We start from the raw sequence: 7,764 nt of genomic DNA, 5'->3' as shown, positions 1-7,764 counted from the left end.
CCCGCATGGGATGGTAGCTATGCCCACCTGCAATTAACTGAACACAGCACCTTGAGCTTAGAGGCCACGAGCTGCCGACGGGCAGCCAGATGGCGACTGGCACCCTCCACAACTAAGATGGAAGAACAACAACTTGGCTGGTCCCCTTCCCCAACACTGTTCCCCTCTCCCAATTCCCCAATAAAATCTTAAAAAACAAAAAGACCTGTTAATATCACTTCACATCTGTTCCTCTATTTTATTCCTTTCAAATCATATTCCTTTTTATCATTTTTCAGACTGTTGATCATCCATCATGCTTTTCCATTTCTCCAGTAGTTTCTTCCTAACCCTTAACTATTTTTTCCCTGGCCTTTGACTTCTAGTCTTTATTATATTTTTCTGTTCCTTTTAGCTTTTCCCAGTACTGTTGAAGTGATGTATAAGTTAGCTTATTAAAAAACATTAATTCTGTGTTTTTAAAATTACAGTGTTATAAATGTTATCTACGTCACTGAAATGCATACTTTTATGTATAAAATTACTGTCTCCATTGTTGGTATTTTCTTCCATGTTTTAATTGTTCTATATATTCACCACTCAACCACTCTTGACTGGTGAGTCTAGAAGGTAAAAACCAGTCATGGATAGCTCAGTGCCGATTTTTCTTGCTCATTCTGGAACCAGTTTGCTCAGAGAGGTCCCCTTTGCCACTGGCCTACCATAAGCTTGGCCGTATCTTTGCAGGCCAGGACAGAGGATTTCTTGCTAGCCCTGTATGTCAGTGGGAATGTCAACCCAACTCTGAAATTCAGCAGTTGGACAGTCACTTGTCCCATAGATAGAATTATTACTCTATTATCTCTAAGTTAATAATTGGCCTCCATTAACCATACTTTTTGTTTATTTTTCATTTAGTTGTGAACCTGGGAGGGAAGAATGGGTCCCTACAAATTCCTGAATGTACAAATAGTCATTGTGAAGGAGAGAAAGAACATATATTCCTAGCTCCTTTTATGTGATCAGGCATTGAAATAGGTGTTGCATGTGAATCAGAATGTGAAATCCTAAAACGAACATTGGAGGCTAATTATATTTTAATGATGATGATTACAATTATTTTGTCAATAATCATAGACAAAAGAAGAACCAGGGCTCAAGTGGGAAGCCATTTCTGCTTGACACACAGAAAAATGCTCTTTTATTGCTACTTGTCTAATAATTTACATATATTTCTATTTTGAATATTTTACAATGAGTAGGTGTTATATCATTCATACAAACTCACTTGTATCTATTATGATTTATAGCTCAATATACATTCATATGACAGATTCTCATTAATTAGGTTTTTTCTCATAAACATTACCTAGCAATTTCCTTCAGATTTGTTATCAAAGTTATTTTAGTTATAAACAGCAAAACTAACTCTGTCTGGACATTTTAAGTACAAAAAATGTAAGTTTTAGAGTAAAAATGGGATAATTTGCAGAATCAAAGGAACTCCTGAAAACTCAACCTTCAGAAAGGCAGGTACCAGGAAGGATTCTGGAACCTGAGTAACAAGAATGTTTATAGACCTCCTCTCAAGAAGGCTTTTTTTTTTTTAAAGATTCTATTGTGGAATTGGGGAAGAGGAACAGTGTTGGGGAATTGGGGAAGGGGACTAGCCAAGTTGTTGTCCTTCAATCTCAGTTGTGGAGGGTGCAGCTACCTCAGCTCTAAGTCCAGTCTCCATTCTGCCACCCGTAAGCAGTTTGCGGCCACTCAGCTCAAGGTGCCCTGTTCAATCTTAGTTGTGGGGGAATGGGTTGCCCACAATCCTAGGCGGGAGTCGAATCAGCAACCTTGTTGTTAGGAGCACGTGCTCTCACTAGCTGAATCATCCTGCCACCTGTTGGCAGCTCAGTGGCAGCTCAGGTCAGGTGCAGCTCACTGGCCCATGTGGGAATCAAACCGGCAACCCTGTTGCTCAGAGCTTGCACTCTTAACCAACTGAGCCACTCGGCCGGACTCACAAGAAGGCTCTTAATAACAAGATTTAGGTTCAAGCACTCCTGAATTTTGTTCCTTTTCTTCATGTTTTAAAATTCTTGGGACAGAGCATATGGTTGACCAAGCTTGATTGATACATTCATTTACCCATTGACCTATTAACCTCGGATGTGGGAAATAAATAATGTGTGTAAACCTGCCTAGTGGTGGTATACTCATGTATGAAGGGGCAAATCCAGGTAAGGAACACTTCACAGCAATCCAAATAATCACTGTAAGAAATGTCTAGTCCAACCAACATTGAATAAAATACCTACATGAATTCTGAGACAATTTTTATTTCAGACATACATAGCTTTTAAAACTTTATTCTTCACTTAAATATTCATTGATATAAGAAAACAGTGGCACTTCAAAAATAAATTTCACCTACAATAGAAAAGATGCAGTGTGACAAATGTATAAATGCAGAGTAAAGTTCCTAGATTTGTGGAACTAAGTCAGCTTGTCTTTGGAGAGGTCTATTTTCTATACTTCCTACATTTTCCTGTTAAATATTTATTGTGGCTTCAATGTTACGCTATGAATGGCACTATAACTTATGAAAACTCATTATCTAAGACAGTAGACATGACAAACCAAAGAAATCTGACTACCTACTTCAAATTTTCTTTATTTTATTGTTCAAAGTCATAGTTTATATGATCTGATAAGAAATATGCCCTGAGGTACTCCATAAAATGAAAGGCTAGCAATGCTATTAGTCAAGGAAATATATGATGTTAATGATAATTTTTATTTCTTATCATATTAAAGTTTATCTCTTTTATCTTCTTTGCCAACATCCAACATCCCATAGTGGGCATCTGGGTAAAGTAAATGACATTGTGTAAATGATTGACAAACTCTCTTACATACAGTACATATGCTTTTCTTGAAGAACATTTCACATCCGTTATACTGTGCCATATGTTTTTTTAATCTTGCAGACAATTACCGCACTAATGGAGTGTAAAGTATGATTATCTGAAACTATCCTTCTACTTTTAAGTCATTATTTGAAAATATAGGCAAAATTGAAAGCCACATAAAAATTTCTCAAAAGCTAAACACATTGTTTTGCATGGCACGGAGTGTCTTAATTACTAGTATTGTCTGTCTATACTTAGACTTTTTATAGTAGAGAATACCTGTGAATTTAGTTATCTTCATAGACACTTTGTTTATGTGCTTTATTTGACAAGCGTCTATATAATATTTACTCTATGCCATGTGTTATTCTGTTTCTTAAATATGAGGTAAATAGCCTTATTATATTTATTCTATAGGTGAGGAAACTAATGTACAAAGAGCTTAAATATTAGCCCAAATACCAAAAAATGGCATAGCCATTTATATAGATGTGTAAGATGTAAATTAAACTATGTCTAGAGCCTGGAAGAAGCTAAGAGGAATGAGAGTTAAACATTTCTATCTATTCATAACTATTTATTTCTTTTTAGGCAAATTATTTTATTAACTTACATAATATTTATAACATTGTAGTGAATTGTTATCCTTAATAAGATATTCCACCAAATATAAATTAATATATTATGGTATTAAAACTCTATTACATTTGTATTAGAACAAATGATATAAAATACTGGTTCATTTTTATGATAATATATATAATTTCCCTACTTCAAATAATAGAAGAAAAATACTGCAATTAACACATGTAGTTAAAGAAATAATGTTACATATTTAAATATTACTTCAATTAAAAATTACCTTGTATACATAGCTCATTGATCGCAAACTCACTGTTACTTTTCCATTCTTTTAAGTGTCTATTTGTGTTTTGTTTTGTTTTTGTAGGCAACCACATATTTAGATGTAGTTTTGCTCTTTTCTTTTTGTTTTTCTTCTAAAAGAGTGCAACAACTTTATTTCCAAATTCATTTATGTTTAAGGACAAAGAAATAAACATATTTAAAATGTTTTATATTCTGTATAGTTATAAGAAGCTGAATTTATATTTCTCAAGAGCACCATAAACATTCTAAATTTACCTGTTTATTCATAATATTAATATCTGCCCATTGTCTAATGAAAATGTGACTGCATGTTTTAGTATTGGAAGGCTTTGCATTATTAGTACAACTCACACAAGTTCTTTTTATGTTTTTCTTCTTATTTTATTTAAATTAAATTATTTTTTTCCAGTTACAGTTGACATTTAACGTTATATTGATTTCTGGTGTACAGCATAGTGGTTAGACATTTGTATAGCTTATGAAGTGATTCTCCCAATAAGTCTAGTGCCAACCTGGCACTATACATACTTATTACAATATTATTGATTATATTTTCTATGCTGTATTTACATCCTCCTGACTACTTTCTAACCACCAATCTGTACTTCTTAATCCCTTCACCTTTTTTTAACCCTACCGCATAACTCCCCCTCCTACCTAAACAAATTATTTTTTTTATTATTATTATTATTATTATTTTTTTTTAGCTGAGCCATCCTGCCACCTGTTGGCAGCTCAGCGGCTGCTCAGCTTGGGCCGGGACTCGAGCCATTTGGCCGGCCCTAAACAAATTATTTTTAAATAAATAAAGCTTTAGTCATTCCTTGGGATGGATGAGAGTAATATGTTATATAAAGTCAACAAATTTCTGCATTAAAATGATATATTCTTGAAACTTATAATACTTTCTATAACGGAACATAATCTTTTTTTTTTAAGATTTTATTGGGGAATTGGGGGAGGGGAACAGCGTTGGGGAATCGGGGAAGGGGGACAGGCAAGTTGCTGTCCTTTTGTTCTTCAGTCTAGTTGTGGAGGACGTCACTTCACTGGCCCATGTTGGTATTATCATTGCGCTCTTCCCAGGTGACGCAGATGGTCACCGGCCACTGGACAGCCGTTCATGGCGGCTCTTGGAAGCTCATGCCGACTGCTGGCCGGTCACGCTGGCTGCCAACCACTCATGGTAGCTTTATGGCAGCCCACTGCAGCCTACGCCATCACTGGCAACCCATGGCAGCCCAGCTCCAGGTCAAGCTGTTATTCACCATTTTATCAGTAAAGGTTGCAGCGTCACTGGTCCTCATGTGGGATCTGAACCGGGGCCCTGCTGCTCACAGCTGGCATCCCAAGCCAACTCTTAACCAACGCACCACTCAGCCAGCCCTGAACATAATATTATTAATCTGTTTTTCTCCTCTTCTGATTACTAGAATTTGATATCCTTTGTTGACGAGAAACATCCAGCCTAAGAGAAAACTTATAAGAGTTAATTTAAGCCAAACTGATGACAATTGCTGGGAAGCAAAATCTCAACGGATTGAGAAAATGCCCTGTGAAATGGTGGTTTGGTCCGGAAAAAGGGATTACTCTGGTATTGCAAGGGTGTGTTATCTTAGATGCAAAAAAGATGATAGACAGGCTTAAAGTAAAGATTGACCTTTGTCAAGGAAGTTACAGGCCAAGGATGTGACTTCCCACTATGGCCACCTTAGTTAGTAATTTTTATGTTCACTCCATCCTCTGGTTATTTTCAATCTCCTGAGCTTGTCAGGCTTAACATATGGCCCGTTTTCCATCCACACCTTCATAGGAAAAAAAATTTCAAAACCAACCCTGCAATTAATAACATTAGAATACAGATCAATAGATGTCAGACTTGAAAAAAAAAAGATAGACGTTTTCAAATCTCTAATTAAATAAAGCTAGCACAGTTTACCAACAGAAATACTGAATTTTAATTTTGCCAAGGAGTAGTTTTAGGGTATCATTTAATTCAATAGCTTGCCATCCAAACAACTATCAAATCAAAGGCTTTTAGCTAATACTCATTAGGAAATTGAAGGTTCGAAAATTGTCCTAAAACTCCTTTGAGGTGAAGACTGATGATTGTTTCATCTAAACAAATATGGGTGAGATTTGTTTTTCTTTAGTGCCTTTGAGCCCAGAACATCAGGGCTATGGATTCATTACTCTAGTTTGTTTTCATTATGAGAAAGCGATAGTGAGAGGAACTTCTAGAGAGAGAATTTATCTGCACTTAAGATTCTGTTACATTTCCAAATACAGAAATTTCTATCCAGGACTCATTATGTAAATGTACTCATTATGTAAATCATTGAATTAAAGCATATATGTACCCTTTACTTTACACACACACACACACACACACACACACACACACACACACACAAACGTCTTTCTATTCAATAATCAATCTTGAGTGAAAACAATAAAAATCAATAGTTAGGTACTGACAGTGTTATTATACATTAAAGTGCATTTTAATGAACCATAAAATTATGATTTGTGTTTGCCATATAACAATGTTCCCAATGACTTGCAGGATAACACAAAGGTAGTTACTCAAGCATATTTCTGCATAAATTTTCCAATAACTACTTAGACTTATAAAAATGGTTTATCACTTTTAAAACCCTGTATAGTGCTCCAGACATCACTGAGCATTTTCTGCTGGTGTCCTGCCCATACCTGCTTGGCCCTTGGGATTTTTTGCCATTTTTGGTTAATATCCAACACATGGGGGTCTTTGCTCTTGGATTTTTCTGGCTGAAAGAGGCTGCTCTGCCCACAGGCCAGGCGGAATGTGCCAGAACTCACACACCCCTTCCCTCAGAAGCATTCCACAAATGATTGGTGGACTCAAATTAGTAAGCACTCTGCTAAAGGCAATTGTTGAAAAAGACTACTAGAGTCCTGACCAAGATGGCTTTTAAAGTCACCCTCTGCTTGATTAACTTCAGACAGACTTCTTCCTTATTTTAGGCCCTTGACATCCCTTTTCTCAGTGTGCTTAGAAAAAAAATCCTTTCTGCCTCTAAGAGATGCAAATCTTTTAAAAGGCCTTTTCACAGTTTTACAACCCCTTTAGTCTTTCTCAAAGACCTAAGAACCATCTCTTTGAAATGTAAACATCACCAGCATAGGGCCCCTCTCTCTCAGTTTCTGTAGAAAAGTAGGAGCTCAAATAAATTGGATTACACACTTTTCTTGAAGTAAAAGGAGTTTATTGTCTTTTCAAACATCCTGGTCAAGAATTTCCTGGAACAAACAGTTATGATAGTGCGGTAATCACAGAGAATACTACATGAAGTGCAATGATGGCTGTGGAAGCTTTAAAATATGTATGTAAATTATTTGAAATCTCACTCCTTTGTGCTCAGTATGGGTTGGGCTTAGTGATTTGTCTCTAACCAATACAATGTGGCCAAAGGGGCTGATTTATAAGCTACAGTGTAATCCAATGGCTGCCCCCAGGCTATCTTTATCTTGGAGGGCTAACCCTAGGAACTCAGTGACCACATTTTTTTGTTTTGTTTTTATTGGGGAACAGTGTGTTTTTCCAGGACGCATCAGCTCCAAGTCTTCAATCTAGTTGTAGAGGGTGCAGCTCTGTGGCCCATGTGGGAATCGAACAGGCAACCTTGGTGCTATTAGCCTGTGCTCTAAACACCTGAGCTAACCAGCCACCCCTCAGGAACCACGTTTTAAGAAAGCTCAGGCCGGGCCGGCCGAGTGGCGCGATGGTTGGGGACTCGCTTGGGATGCCAGAGGGCCCCGGTTCGGATCCCGCATGTGAGGGCCAGTGACGCTGCCCTCTACAGCTGAGATGCTGGACGGCAGCTCAACCTGGAGCTGGGCTGCCGTGGGTCGCCGGCGACGGCGTGGGCTGCAGCCCCTGTGGCAGTGGGTTGCCATGGGCTACCGTGTGTAGCCAGCAGCCAGCGTGAGCGGCCAGCAGCCGCAGTGA

This window comes from Hipposideros armiger, unplaced genomic scaffold (assembly GCF_001890085.2).
Source record: "Hipposideros armiger isolate ML-2016 unplaced genomic scaffold, ASM189008v1 scaffold_947, whole genome shotgun sequence".
NCBI lineage: Eukaryota > Metazoa > Chordata > Mammalia > Chiroptera > Hipposideridae > Hipposideros > Hipposideros armiger.
Note: the sequence above shows the minus strand (reverse complement) of the source record.